A 15716-nucleotide genomic window follows, 5' to 3' on the forward strand; every position below is an offset into this window, starting at 1 on the left:
AGTGAATACCACACACTGCTACTATGCCCAAAATTATTTTCCGGGCTAGATGCAGCTTAAAATTATTAGTAATTTGAAAGCTGGTGGAGCTTGGTATAGATGGCCTAATAGAATGAGTACCACACACTGCTACAGGCCCAAAATTATTTTCCAGGCAAGATGCAGCTCAAAATTGTTAGCAATTTGAAAGCTGGTGGAGCTTAATATAGATGGCCTAATAGAATGAGTACAACACACTGCTACTATGCCCAAAATTATTTTCCAGGCAAGATGCAGCTAAAAATTTTTAGTAATTTGAAAGCTGGTGGAGCTTAGTATAGATGACCTAATAGAATGTGTAATACTCACTGCTACTATGCCCAAAATTATTTTCCAGGCAAGATGCAGCTAAAAATTATTATTAATTTCAAAGCTGGTGGAGCTGGGAATATATGGCCTAATACAGTGAATACCACACACTGCTACTATGCCCAAAATTATTTTCCGGGCTAGATGCAGCTTAAAATTATTAGTAATTTGAAAGCTGGTGGAGCTTGGTATAGATGGCCTAATAGAATGAGTACCACACACTGCTACAGGCCCAAAATTATTTTCCAGGCAAGATGCAGCTAAAAATTGTTAGCAATTTGAAAGCTGGTGGAGCTTAATATAGATGGCCTAATAGAATGAGTACAACACACTGCTACTATGCCCAAAATTATTTTCCAGGCAAGATGCAGCTAAAAATTATTAGTAATTTGAAAGCTACTGTAGCTTAGTATAGATGGCCTAATAGAATTAGTCCCACACACTGCTAATATACCCAAAATTATTTTACAGGCAAGATGCAGCTAAAAATTATTAGTAATTTGAAAGCTGGTGGAGCTTAGTATAGATGGCCTAATAGAATGAGTACCACACACTGCTACTATGCCCAAAATTATTTTCCAGGCAAGATGCCATTAAAAATTATTAGTAATTTGAAAACTGGTGGAGCTTAGTATAGATGGCCTAATAGAATGAGTACCACACACTGCTACAGGCCCAAAATTATTTTCCAGGCAAGATGCAGCTAAAAATTATTAGCAATTTGAAAGCTGGTGGAGCTTAATATAGATGGCCTAATAGAATGAGTACCACACACTGCTACTATGCCCAAAATTATTTTCCAGGCAAGATGCCATTAAAAATTATTAGTAATTTGAAAGCTGGTGAAGCTTAGTATAGATGGCTTATTAGAATGAGTACCACACACTGCTGCTATTCCCAAAATTATTTTACAGGCAAGATGCAGCTAAAAATTATTAGTAATTTGAAAGCTGGTGGAGCTTAGTATAGATGGCCTAATAGAATGAGTACCACACACTGCTAATATGCCCAAAATTATTTAACAGTCAAGGTGCAGCTAAAAATTATTAGTAATTTGTAAGCTGGTGGAGCTTAGTATAGATGGCCTAATAGAATGAGTACCACACACTGCTACAGGCCCAAAATTATTTTCCAGGCAAGATACAGCTAAAATTTTTTAGTAATTTGAAAGCTGGTGGAGCTTAGTATAGATGGCCTAATAGAATGAGCACCACACACTGTTAATATGCCCAAAATTAAATTCCAGGCAAGATGCAGCTAAAAATTATTAGTAATTTGAAAGCTGGTGGAGCTTAGTATAGATGGCCTAATAGAATGAGTACCACACACTGCTAATATGCCCAAAATTATTTTCCGGGCTAGATGCAGCTTAAAATTATTAGTAATTTGAAAGCTGGTGGAGCTTGGTATAGATGGCCTAATAGAATGAGTACCACACACTGCTACAGGCCCAAAATTATTTTCCAGGCAAGATGCAGCTAAAAATTGTTAGCAATTTGAAAGCTGGTGGAGCTTAATATAGATGGCCTAATAGAATGAGTACAACACACTGCTACTATGCCCAAAATTATTTTCCAGGCAAGATGCAGCTAAAAATTATTAGTAATTTGAAAGCTAGTGTAGCTTAGTATAGATGGCCTAATAGAATTAGTCCCACACACTGCTAATATACCCAAAATTATTTTCCAGGCAAGATGCAGCTAAAAATTATTAGCAATTTGAAAGCTGGTGGAGCTTAATATAGATGGCCTAATAGAATGAGTACCACACACTGCTACTATGCCCAAAATTATTTTCCAGGCAAGATGCCATTAAAAATTATTAGTAATTTGAAAGCTGGTGGAGCTTAGTATAGATGGCTTATTAGAATGAGTACCACACACTGCTGCTATTCCCAAAATTATTTTACAGGCAAGATGCAGATAAAAATTATTAGTAATTTGAAAGCTGGTGGAGCTTAGTATAGATGGCCTAATAGAATGAGTACCACACACTGCTAATATGCCCAAAATTATTTAACAGTCAAGGTGCAGCTAAAAATTATTAGTAATTTGTAAGCTGGTGGAGCTTAGTATAGATGGCCTAATAGAATGAGTACCACACACTGCTACAGGCCCAAAATTATTTTCCAGGCAAGATACAGCTAAAATTTTTTAGTAATTTGAAAGCTGGTGGAGCTTAGTATAGATGGCCTAATAGAATGAGTACCACACACTGTTAATATGCCCAAAATTAAATTCCAGGCAAGATGCAGCTAAAAATTATTAGTAATTTGAAAGCTGGTGGAGCTTAGTATAGATGGCCTAATAGAATGAGTACCACACACTGCAAATATGCCCAAAATTATTTTTCAGGCAAGGTGCAGGTAAAAATTATTAGTAATTTGAATGCTGGTGGAGCTTAGTATAGATGGCCTAATAGAATGAGAACCACACTCTGCTACACACCCAAAATTATTTTCCGGTCAACATACAGCTAAAAATAATTAGTAATTTGAATGCTGGTGGAGCTTAGTATAGATGACCTAATAAAACGAGTACCACACAATGCTATTATGCCCAAAATTATTTTCCAGGCAAGATGCAGCTAAAAATTATTAGTAATTTGAAAGCTGGTGGAGATTAGTATAGATGGCCTAATAGAATGAGTACCACACGCTGCTAATATGCCCAAAATTATTTTACAGGCAAGATGCAGCTAAAAATTATTAGTAATTTGAAAGCTGGAGGAGCTTAGTATAGATGGCCTATTAGTATGAGTACCACACACTGCTAATATGCCCAAAATTATTTTACAGGCAAGATGCAGCTAAAAATTATTAGTAATTTGAAAGCTGGTGGAGCTTAGTATAGATGACCTAATAGAATGAGTAATACTCACTGCTACTATGCCCAAAATTATTTTCCAGGCAAGATGCAGCTAAAAATTATTATTAATTTCAAAGCTGGTGGAGCTGGGAATATATGGCCTAATACAGTGAATACCACACACTGCTACTATGCCCAAAATTATTTTCCGGGCTAGATGCAGCTTAAAATAATTAGTAATTTGAAAGCTGGTGGAGCTTGGTATAGATGGCCTAATAGAATGAGTACCACACACTGCTACAGGCCCAAAATTATTTTCCAGGCAAGATGCAGCTAAATATTGTTAGCAATTTGAAAGCTGGTGGAGCTTAATATAGATGGCCTAATAGAATGAGTACAACACACTGCTACTATGCCCAAAATTATTTTCCAGGCAAGATGCAGCTAAAAATTATTAGTAATTTGAAAGCTAGTGTAGTTTAGTATAGATGGCCTAATAGAATTAGTCCTACACACTGCTAATATACCCCAAATTATTTTCCAGGCAAGATGCAGCTAAAAATTATTAGTAATTTGAAAGCTGGTGGAGCTTAGTATAGATGACCTAATAGAATGAGTAATACTCACTGCTACTATGCCCAAAATTATTTTCCAGGCAAGATGCAGCTAAAAATTATTATTAATTTCAAAGCTGGTGGAGCTGGGAATATATGGCCTAATACAGTGAATACCACACACTGCTACTATGCCCAAAATTATTTTCCGGGCTAGATGCAGCTTAAAATAATTAGTAATTTGAAAGCTGGTGGAGCTTGGTATAGATGGCCTAATAGAATGAGTACCACACACTGCTACAGGCCCAAAATTATTTTCCAGGCAAGATGCAGCTAAATATTGTTAGCAATTTGAAAGCTGGTGGAGCTTAATATAGATGGCCTAATAGAATGAGTACAACACACTGCTACTATGCCCAAAATTATTTTCCAGGCAAGATGCAGCTAAAAATTATTAGTAATTTGAAAGCTAGTGTAGTTTAGTATAGATGGCCTAATAGAATTAGTCCCACACACTGCTAATATACCCAAAATTATTTTCCAGGCAAGATGCAGCTAAAAATTATTAGCAATTTGAAAGCTGGTGGAGCTTAATATAGATGGCCTAATAGAATGAGTACCACACACTGCTACTATGCCCAAAATTATTTTCCAGGCAAGATGCCATTAAAAATTATTAGTAATTTGAAAGCTGGTGGAGCTTAGTATAGATGGCTTATTAGAATGAGTACCACACACTGCTGCTATTCCCAAAATTATTTTACAGGCAAGATGCAGATAAAAATTATTAGTAATTTGAAAGCTGGTGGAGCTTAGTATAGATGGCCTAATAGAATGAGTACCACACACTGCTAATATGCCCAAAATTATTTAACAGTCAAGGTGCAGCTAAAAATTATTAGTAATTTGTAAGCTGGTGGAGCTTAGTATAGATGGCCTAATAGAATGAGTACCACACACTGCTACAGGCCCAAAATTATTTTCCAGGCAAGATACAGCTAAAATTTTTTAGTAATTTGAAAGCTGGTGGAGCTTAGTATAGATGGCCTAATAGAATGAGTACCACACACTGTTAATATGCCCAAAATTAAATTCCAGGCAAGATGCAGCTAAAAATTATTAGTAATTTGAAAGCTGGTGGAGCTTAGTATAGATGGCCTAATAGAATGAGTACCACACACTGCAAATATGCCCAAAATTATTTTTCAGGCAAGGTGCAGGTAAAAATTATTAGTAATTTGAATGCTGGTGGAGCTTAGTATAGATGGCCTAATAGAATGAGAACCACACTCTGCTACACACCCAAAATTATTTTCCGGTCAACATACAGCTAAAAATAATTAGTAATTTGAATGCTGGTGGAGCTTAGTATAGATGACCTAATAAAACGAGTACCACACAATGCTATTATGCCCAAAATTATTTTCCAGGCAAGATGCAGCTAAAAATTATTAGTAATTTGAAAGCTGGTGGAGATTAGTATAGATGGCCTAATAGAATGAGTACCACACGCTGCTAATATGCCCAAAATTATTTTACAGGCAAGATGCAGCTAAAAATTATTAGTAATTTGAAAGCTGGAGGAGCTTAGTATAGATGGCCTATTAGTATGAGTACCACACACTGCTAATATGCCCAAAATTATTTTACAGGCAAGATGCAGCTAAAAATTATTAGTAATTTGAAAGCTGGTGGAGCTTAGTATAGATGACCTAATAGAATGAGTAATACTCACTGCTACTATGCCCAAAATTATTTTCCAGGCAAGATGCAGCTAAAAATTATTATTAATTTCAAAGCTGGTGGAGCTGGGAATATATGGCCTAATACAGTGAATACCACACACTGCTACTATGCCCAAAATTATTTTCCGGGCTAGATGCAGCTTAAAATAATTAGTAATTTGAAAGCTGGTGGAGCTTGGTATAGATGGCCTAATAGAATGAGTACCACACACTGCTACAGGCCCAAAATTATTTTCCAGGCAAGATGCAGCTAAATATTGTTAGCAATTTGAAAGCTGGTGGAGCTTAATATAGATGGCCTAATAGAATGAGTACAACACACTGCTACTATGCCCAAAATTATTTTCCAGGCAAGATGCAGCTAAAAATTATTAGTAATTTGAAAGCTAGTGTAGTTTAGTATAGATGGCCTAATAGAATTAGTCCCACACACTGCTAATATACCCCAAATTATTTTCCAGGCAAGATGCAGCTAAAAATTATTAGTAATTTGAAAGCTGGTGGAGCTTAATATAGATGGCCTAATAGAATGAGTACAACACACTGCTACTATGCCCAAAATTATTTTCCAGGCAAGATGCAGCTAAAAATTATTAGTAATTTGAAAGCTAGTGTAGCTTAGTATAGATGGCCTAATAGAATTAGTCCCACACACTGCTAATATACCCAAAATTATTTTCCAGGCAAGATGCAGCTAAAAATTATTAGCAATTTGAAAGCTGGTGGAGCTTAATATAGATGGCCTAATAGAATGAGTACCACACACTGCTACTATGCCCAAAATTATTTTCCAGGCAAGATGCCATTAAAAATTATTAGTAATTTGAAAGCTGGTGGAGCTTAGTATAGATGGCTTATTAGAATGAGTACCACACACTGCTGCTATTCCCAAAATTATTTTACAGGCAAGATGCAGCTAAAAATTATTAGTAATTTGAAAGCTGGTGGAGCTTAGTATAGATGGCCTAATAGAATGAGTACCACACACTGCTAATATGCCCAAAATTATTTAACAGTCAAGGTGCAGCTAAAAATTATTAGTAATTTGTAAGCTGGTGGAGCTTAGTATAGATGGCCTAATAGAATGAGTACCACACACTGCTACAGGCCCAAAATTATTTTCCAGGCAAGATACAGCTAAAATTTTTTAGTAATTTGAAAGCTGGTGGAGCTTAGTATAGATGGCCTAATAGAATGAGTACCACACACTGTTAATATGCCCAAAATTAAATTCCAGGCAAGATGCAGCTAAAAATTATTAGTAATTTGAAAGCTGGTGGAGCTTAGTATAGATGGCCTAATAGAATGAGTACCACACACTGCAAATATGCCCAAAATTATTTTTCAGGCAAGGTGCAGGTAAACATTATTAGTAATTTGAATGCTGGTGGAGCTTAGTATAGATGGCCTAATAGAATGAGAACCACACTCTGCTACACACCCAAAATTATTTTCCGGTCAACATACAGCTAAAAATAATTAGTAATTTGAATGCTGGTGGAGCTTAGTATAGATGACCTAATAAAACGAGTACCACACAATGCTATTATGCCCAAAATTATTTTCCAGGCAAGATGCAGCTAAAAATTATTAGTAATTTGAAAGCTGGTGGAGATTAGTATAGATGGCCTAATAGAATGAGTACTACACGCTGCTAATATGCCCAAAATTATTTTACAGGCAAGATGCAGCTAAAAATTATTAGTAATTTGAAAGCTGGAGGAGCTTAGTATAGATGGCCTATTAGTATGAGTACCACACACTGCTAATATGCCCAAAATTATTTTACAGGCAAGATGCAGCTAAAAATTATTAGTAATTTGAAAGCTGGTGGAGCTTAGTATAGATGACCTAATAGAATGAGTAATACTCACTGCTACTATGCCCAAAATTATTTTCCAGGCAAGATGCAGCTAAAAATTATTATTAATTTCAAAGCTGGTGGAGCTGGGAATATATGGCCTAATACAGTGAATACCACACACTGCTACTATGCCCAAAATTATTTTCCGGGCTAGATGCAGCTTAAAATAATTAGTAATTTGAAAGCTGGTGGAGCTTGGTATAGATGGCCTAATAGAATGAGTACCACACACTGCTACAGGCCCAAAATTATTTTCCAGGCAAGATGCAGCTAAATATTGTTAGCAATTTGAAAGCTGGTGGAGCTTAATATAGATGGCCTAATAGAATGAGTACAACACACTGCTACTATGCCCAAAATTATTTTCCAGGCAAGATGCAGCTAAAAATTATTAGTAATTTGAAAGCTAGTGTAGTTTAGTATAGATGGCCTAATAGAATTAGTCCCACACACTGCTAATATACCCAAAATTATTTTACAGGCAAGATGCAGCTAAAAATTATTAGTAATTTGAAAGCTGGTGGAGCTTAGTAAAGATGGCCTAATAGAATGAGTACCACACACTGCTACTATGCCCAAAATTATTTTCCAGGCAAGATGCAGCTAAAAATTATTATTAATTTCAAAGCTGGTGGATCTTGGCATAGATGGCCTAATACAGTCAGTACCACATTCTGCTACTATGCCCAAAATTATTTTCTGGGCTAGATGCAGCTAAAAATAATTATTTATTTCAAAGCTATTGGAGCTTGGTATAGATGGCCTAATAGAATGAGTACCACACACTGCTACTATGCCCAAAATTATTTTACAGGCAAGATGCAGCTAAAAATTATTAGTAATTTGAAAGCTGGTGGAGCTTAGTATAGATGGCCTAGTAGAATGAGTACCACACACTGCTACTTTGCCAAAAATTATTTTCCAGGCAAGATGCAGCTAAAAATTATTAGTAATTTGAAATCTGGTGGAGCTTAGTATAGATGGCCTAATAGAATGAATACCACACACTGCTAATATGCCCAAAATTATTTTCCAGGCAAGATGCAGCTAAAAATTATTAGTAATTTGAAAGCTGGTGGAGCTTAGTATAGATGGCCTAATAGAATGAGTACCACACACTGCTACTATGCCCAAAATTATTTTCCAGGCAAGATGCAGCTAAAAATTATTAGTAATTTGAAAGCTAGTGGAGCTTAGCATAGATGGCCTAATAGAATGAGTCCCACACACTGCTAATATGGCCAAAATTATTTTCCAGGCAAGATGCAGCTAAAAATTATTAGTAATTTGAAAGTTGGTGGAGCTTAGTATAGATGGCCTAATAGAATGAGTACCACACACTGCTAATATGCTCAAAATTATTTTACAGGCAAGATGCAGCTAAAAATTATTAGTCATTTGAAAGCTATTGGAGCTTAGTATAGATGGCCTAATAGATAGAGTACCACACACTGCTACTATGCCCAAAATTATTTTCCAGGCAAGATGCAGCTAAAAATTATTAGTAATTTGAAAGCTAGTGGAGCTTAGCTTAGATGGCCTAATAAAATGATTACCACACACTGCTAATATGCCCAAAATTATTTAACACTCAAGGTGCAGCTAAAAATTATTAGTAATTTGTAAGCTGGTGGAGCTTAGTATAGATGGCCTAATAGAATGAGTACCACACACTGCTACAGGCCCAAAATTATTTTCCAGGCAAGATACAGCTAAAATTTTTTAGTAATTTGAAAGCTGGTGGAGCTTAGTATAGATGGCCTAATAGAATGAGTACCACACACTGTTAATATGCCCAAAATTAAATTCCAGGCAAGATGCAGCTAAAAATTATTAGTAATTTGAAAGCTGGTGGAGCTTAGTATAGATGGCCTAATAGAATGAGTACCACACACTGCAAATATGCCCAAAATTATTTTTCAGGCAAGGTGCAGGTAAAAATTATTAGTAATTTGAATGCTGGTGGAGCTTAGTATAGATGGCCTAATAGAATGAGAACCACACTCTGCTACACACCCAAAATTATTTTCCGGTCAACATACAGCTAAAAATAATTAGTAATTTGAATGCTGGTGGAGCTTAGTATAGATGACCTAATAAAACGAGTACCACACAATGCTATTATGCCCAAAATTATTTTCCAGGCAAGATGCAGCTAAAAATTATTAGTAATTTGAAAGCTGGTGGAGATTAGTATGGATGGCCTAATAGAATGAGTACCACACGCTGCTAATATGCCCAAAATTATTTTACAGGCAAGATGCAGCTAAAAATTATTAGTAATTTGAAAGCTGGAGGAGCTTAGTATAGATGTCCTATTAGTATGAGTACCACACACTGCTAATATGCCCAAAATTATTTTACAGGCAAGATGCAGCTAAAAATTATTAGTAATTTGAAAGCTGGTGGAGCTTAGTATAGATGACCTAATAGAATGAGTAATACTCACTGCTACTATGCCCAAAATTATTTTCCAGGCAAGATGCAGCTAAAAATTATTATTAATTTCAAAGCTGGTGGAGCTGGGAATATATGGCCTAATACAGTGAATACCACACACTGCTACTATGCCCAAAATTATTTTCCGGGCTAGATGCAGCTTAAAATAATTAGTAATTTGAAAGCTGGTGGAGCTTGGTATAGATGGCCTAATAGAATGAGTACCACACACTGCTACAGGCCCAAAATTATTTTCCAGGCAAGATGCAGCTAAATATTGTTAGCAATTTGAAAGCTGGTGGAGCTTAATATAGATGGCCTAATAGAATGAGCACAACACACTGCTACTATGCCCAAAATTATTTTCCAGGCAAGATGCAGCTAAAAATTATTAGTAATTTGAAAGCTAGTGTAGTTTAGTATAGATGGCCTAATAGAATTAGTCCCACACACTGCTAATATACCCAAAATTATTTTACAGGCAAGATGCAGCTAAAAATTATTAGTAATTTGAAAGCTGGTGGAGCTTAGAAAAGATGGCCTAATAGAATGAGTACCACACACTGCTACTATGCCCAAAATTATTTTCCAGGCAAGATGCAGCTAAAAATTATTATTAATTTCAAAGCTGGTGGATCTTGGCATAGATGGCCTAATACAGTCAGTACCACATTCTGCTACTATGCCCAAAATTATTTTCTGGGCTAGATGCAGCTAAAAATAATTATTTATTTCAAAGCTATTGGAGCTTGGTATAGATGGCCTAATAGAATGAGTACCACACACTGCTACTATGCCCAAAATTATTTTACAGGCAAGATGCAGCTAAAAATTATTAGTAATTTGAAAGCTGGTGGAGCTTAGTATAGATGGCCTAGTAGAATGAGTACCACACACTGCTACTATGCCAAAAATTATTTTACAGGCAAGATGCAGCTAAAAATTATTAGTAATTTGAAATCTGGTGGAGCTTAGTATAGATGGCCTAATAGAATGAATACCACACACTGCTAATATGCCCAAAATTATTTTCCAGGCAAGATGCAGCTAAAAATTATTAGTAATTTGAAAGCTGGTGGAGCTTACTATAGATGGCCTAATAGAATGAGTACCACACACTGCTACTATGCCCAAAATTATTTTCCAGGCAAGATGCAGCTAAAAATTATTAGTAATTTGAAAGCTAGAGGAGCTTAGCATAGATGGCCTAATAGAATGAGTCCCACACACTGCTAATATGGCCAAAATTATTTTCCAGGCAAGATGCAGCTAAAAATTATTAGTAATTTGAAAGTTGGTGGAGCTTAGTATAGATGGCCTAATAGAATGAGTACCACACACTGCTAATATGCTCAAAATTATTTTACAGGCAAGATGCAGCTAAAAATTATTAGTCATTTGAAAGCTATTGGAGCTTAGTATAGATGGCCTAATAGATAGAGTACCACACACTGCTACTATGCCCAAAATTATTTTCCAGGCAAGATGCAGCTAAAAATTATTAGTAATTTGAAAGCTAGTGGAGCTTAGCTTAGATGGCCTAATAAAATGATTACCACACACTGCTAATATGCCCAAAATTATTTTACAGGCAAGATGCAGCAATAAATTATTATTAATTTCAAAGCTGGTGGAGCTTGGCAAAGATGGCCTAATACAGTGAGTACCACAAACTGCTACTATGCCCAAAATAATTTTTCGGGCTAGATGCAGCTAAAAAATATTAGTAATTTGAAAGCTGGTGGAGCTTAGTATAGATGGCCTAATAGAATGAGTACAACACACTGCTAATATGCCCAAAATTATTTTCCAGGCAAGATGCAGCTAAACATTATTAGTAATTTCAAAGCTGGTGGAGCTTAGTATAGATGGCCTAATAGAATGAGTACCACACACTGCTAATATGCCCAAAATTATTTTACAGGCAAGATACAGCTAAAAATTATTATTAATTTCAAAGCTGGTGGAACTTGGCATGGATGGCCTAATACAGTGAGTACCATACACTGCTACTATGCCCAAAATTATTTTCCAGGCAAGATGCAGCTAAAAAATATTCGTAATTTAAAAGCTGGTGGAGCTTAGTATAGATGGCCTAATAGAATGAGTACCACACACTGCTAATATGCCCAAAATTATTTTACAGGCAAGATGCAGCTAAAAATTATTAGTAATTTGAAAGCTGGTGGAGCTTAGTATAGATGGCCTAATAGAATGAGTACCACACACTGCTAATATGCCCAAAATTATTTTACAGGCAAGATACAGCTAAAAATTATTATTAATTTCAAACTGGTGGAGCTTGGCATAGATGGCCTAATACAGTGAGTACCACAAACTGCTGCTATGCCCAAAATTATTTTCCAGGTGAGATACAGCTAAAAATGTTTAGTAATTTGAAAGCTGGTGAAGCTTAGTATAGATGGCCTAATAGAATGAGTACAACACACTGCTAATATGCCCAAAATTATTTTCCAGGCAAGATGCAGCTAAAAATTATTTGTAATTTGAAAGCTGGTGGAGCTTAGTATAGATGGCCTAATAGAATGAGTACCACACACTGCTAATATGCTCAAAGTTATTTTACAGGCAAGATGCAGCTAAAAATTATTATTAATTTGAAAGCTGGTGGAGCTTAGTATAGATGGCCTAATAGAATGAGTACTACACACTGCTACTATACCCAAAATTATTTTCCAGGCAAGATGCAGCTAAAAATTATTAGTAATTTGAAAGCTGGTGGAGATTAGTATAGATGGCCTAATAGAGTACCACACACTGCTAATATGCCCAAAATTATTTTACAGGCAAGATACAGCTAAAAATTATTATTAATTTCAAAGCTGGTGGAGCTTGGCATAGACAGCCTAATACAGTGAGTACCACACACTGCTACTATGCATAAAATTATTTTCCAGGCAAGATGCAGCTAAAAATTATTAGTAATTTGAAAGCTGGTGGAGCTTAGTATAGATGGCCTAATAGAATGAGTACCACACACTGCTAATATGCCCAAAATTATTTTACAGGCAAGATACAGCTAAAAATTATTATTAATTTCAAAGCTGGTGTAGCTTGGAATAGATGACCTAATAGAATGAGTACCACACACTGCTACTATGCCCAAAATTATTTGCCGGGCAAGGTGCAGCTAAAAAATATAAGTAATTTGAAAGCTGGTGGAGCTTAGAATAGATGGCCTAATAGAATGAGTACCACACACTGCTGCTATGCCCAAAATTATTTTCCAGGCGAGATGCAGCTAAAATTTTTTAGTAATTTGAAAGCTGGTGAAGCTTTGTATAGATGGCCTAATAGAATGAGTACAACACACTGCTAATATGCCCAAAATTATTTTCCAGGCAAGATGCAGGTAAAAATTATTAGTAATTTGAAAGCTGGTGGAGCTTAGTATAGATGGCCTAATAGAATGAGTACCACACACTGCTAATATGCTCAAAGTTATTTTACAGGCAAGATGCAGCTAAAAATTATTAGTAATTTGAAAGCTGGAGGAGCTTAGTATAGATGGCCTAATAGAATGAGTACCACACGCTGCTACTATGCCAAAAATTATTTTCCGGGCTAGATGCAGCTAAAAATTATTATTAATTTCAAAGCTGGTGGAGCTTGGAATAGATGACCTAATAGAATAAGTACCACACACTGCTACTATGCCCAAAATTATTTTCCAGGCAAGATGCAGCTAAAAAATATTAGTAATTTGAAAGCTGGTGGAGCTTAGTATAGATGGCCTAATAGAATGATTACCACACACAATGCTAATATGCCCAAAATTATTTTCCAGGCAAGATGCAGCTAAAATTATTGGCAATTTGAATGCTGATGGAGCTTAGTATGGATGGCGTAATAGAATGAGAACCACACACTGCTACTATGCCCAAAATTATTTTCCAGTCAAGATGCAGCTAAAAATTATTATTAATTTCAAAGCGGGTGGAGCATGGTATAGTTGGCCTAATAGAATGAGTACCATACACTGCTACTATGCCCAAAATTATTTTCCAGGCAAGATGCAGCTAAAAATTATTAGTAATTTGAATGCTGGTGGAGCTTAGTATAGATGGCCTAATAGAATGAGAACCACACTCTGCTACACACCCAAAATTATTTTCCGGTCAACATACAGCTAAAAATAATTAGTAATTTGAATGCTGGTGGAGCTTAGTATAGATGACCTAATAAAACGAGTACCACACAATGCTATTATGCCCAAAATTATTTTCCAGGCAAGATGCAGCTAAAAATTATTAGTAATTTGAAAGCTGGTGGAGATTAGTATAGATGGCCTAATAGAATGAGTACCACACGCTGCTAATATGCCCAAAATTATTTTACAGGCAAGATGCAGCTAAAAATTATTAGTAATTTGAAAGCTGGAGGAGCTTAGTATAGATGGCCTATTAGTATGAGTACCACACACTGCTAATATGCCCAAAATTATTTTACAGGCAAGATGCAGCTAAAAATTATTAGTAATTTGAAAGCTGGTGGAGCTTAGTATAGATGACCTAATAGAATGAGTAATACTCACTGCTACTATGCCCAAAATTATTTTCCAGGCAAGATGCAGCTAAAAATTATTATTAATTTCAAAGCTGGTGGAGCTGGGAATATATGGCCTAATACAGTGAATACCACACACTGCTACTATGCCCAAAATTATTTTCCGGGCTAGATGCAGCTTAAAATAATTAGTAATTTGAAAGCTGGTGGAGCTTGGTATAGATGGCCTAATAGAATGAGAACCACACACTGCTACAGGCCCAAAATTATTTTCCAGGCAAGATGCAGCTAAATATTGTTAGCAATTTGAAAGCTGGTGGAGCTTAATATAGATGGCCTAATAGAATGAGTACAACACACTGCTACTATGCCCAAAATTATTTTCCAGGCAAGATGCAGCTAAAAATTATTAGTAATTTGAAAGCTAGTGTAGTTTAGTATAGATGGCCTAATAGAATTAGTCCCACACACTGCTAATATACCCAAAATTATTTTACAGGCAAGATGCAGCTAAAAATTATTAGTAATTTGAAAGCTGGTGGAGCTTAGTAAAGATGGCCTAATAGAATGAGTACCACACACTGCTACTATGCCCAAAATTATTTTCCAGGCAAGATGCAGCTAAAAATTATTATTAATTTCAAAGCTGGTGGATCTTGGCATAGATGGCCTAATACAGTCAGTACCACATTCTGCTACTATGCCCAAAATTATTTTCTGGGCTAGATGCAGCTAAAAATAATTATTTATTTCAAAGCTATTGGAGCTTGGTATAGATGGCCTAATAGAATGAGTACCACACACTGCTACTATGCCCAAAATTATTTTACAGGCAAGATGCAGCTAAAAATTATTAGTAATTTGAAAGCTGGTGGAGCTTAGTATAGATGGCCTAGTAGAATGAGTACCACACACTGCTACTTTGCCAAAAATTATTTTCCAGGCAAGATGCAGCTAAAAATTATTAGTAATTTGAAATCTGGTGGAGCTTAGTATAGATGGCCTAATAGAATGAATACCACACACTGCTAATATGCCCAAAATTATTTTCCAGGCAAGATGCAGCTAAAAATTATTAGTAATTTGAAAGCTGGTGGAGCTTACTATAGATGGCCTAATAGAATGAGTACCACACACTGCTACTATGCCCAAAATTATTTTCCAGGCAAGATGCAGCTAAAAATTATTAGTAATTTGAAAGCTAGTGGAGCTTAGCATAGATGGCCTAATAGAATGAGTCCCACACACTGCTAATATGGCCAAAATTATTTTCCAGGCAAGATGCAGCTAAAATCTATTAGTAATTTGAAAGTTGGTGGAGCTTAGTATAGATGGCCTAATAGAATGAGTACCACACACTGCTAATATGCTCAAAATTATTTTACAGGCAAGATGCAGCTAAAAATTATTAGTCATTTGAAAGCTATTGGAG

The sequence above is a fragment of the Phyllobates terribilis genome, unplaced genomic scaffold, assembly GCF_046119375.1.
Source record: "Phyllobates terribilis strain yellow unplaced genomic scaffold, ASM4611937v1 Scaffold_5__5_contigs__length_657084704, whole genome shotgun sequence".
Classification (NCBI taxonomy): Eukaryota; Metazoa; Chordata; class Amphibia; order Anura; family Dendrobatidae; genus Phyllobates; species Phyllobates terribilis.